Below are 861 nucleotides of genomic sequence, written 5' to 3'. Positions count from 1 at the left end.
ACTTATTTATTGTAAAAAATTATATGCTAAAAGAAAATTTTATTTTTTTATCAATTGCTCTTTTATTCGTTAATATTTTTTTTTCTATAATGCATTAGTTTCTATTTTTTAATTTTTATCTTATACAAATTAGTTTATTGTAACTTTTCACATGTTGAGTCTTCTCAATGTTTAAATTATACTCTTTATTATGTGCCTAATTTTATTTTTAATTTAAATGATAAAATAATATCGATAAAAAGTATCTTTTTTGTCTTTTTAGGTTACCTTCCTTTTTATAGGGATCATAAGTAATTATATATAATAGTGCATATATATAAGATATTTAAAAAAGTACAAGTTTTTTTAAATTAAAGAACTAGCACAGCACAAAGATAATGGTGCAAGAAGTAGGTCATTTTAGACAAAATTCGAGCCGCTAAAACTGCTACCAGCTACATCACCAACCTAAAAATTTCATCACTTGTTGGGTTATGATTCTCCTATGAACATCAGATGTCGGGCAAACATACTCATTGTTATCGAGTCGAAAAACACGAAATTAAATTCCCATTGGTGCTAATAATTTATATCCAATATTTTTAACCCTTTTTATTCAATTAATATCTATTCTAATTAATATTAGGTTCTTAAATTTAGAAAAAAAACTAAATCGATAAATGTGCAAAAAAATAGAATTATCACACTCAAATACAATCTTATCGTTACTATTTCTCATGTAATAATTAAAATATATACTCACAAAAAATATATTTATCATTGTCTTTTTTCTAAACTTATTGAAAGAAGGGAGAAAAAAAAATAGAAAAAAATAAAAAATTGATATGATTGTGAAAAAGTTAATATTTTTAGATTCTTTTA

Source organism: Arachis ipaensis, chromosome B02 (genome assembly GCF_000816755.2).
Source record: "Arachis ipaensis cultivar K30076 chromosome B02, Araip1.1, whole genome shotgun sequence".
In the NCBI taxonomy this organism is placed as follows: domain Eukaryota; kingdom Viridiplantae; phylum Streptophyta; class Magnoliopsida; order Fabales; family Fabaceae; genus Arachis; species Arachis ipaensis.
The sequence above is the reverse complement of the archived record's forward strand: the minus strand, read 5'-3'. Positions refer to the sequence as shown.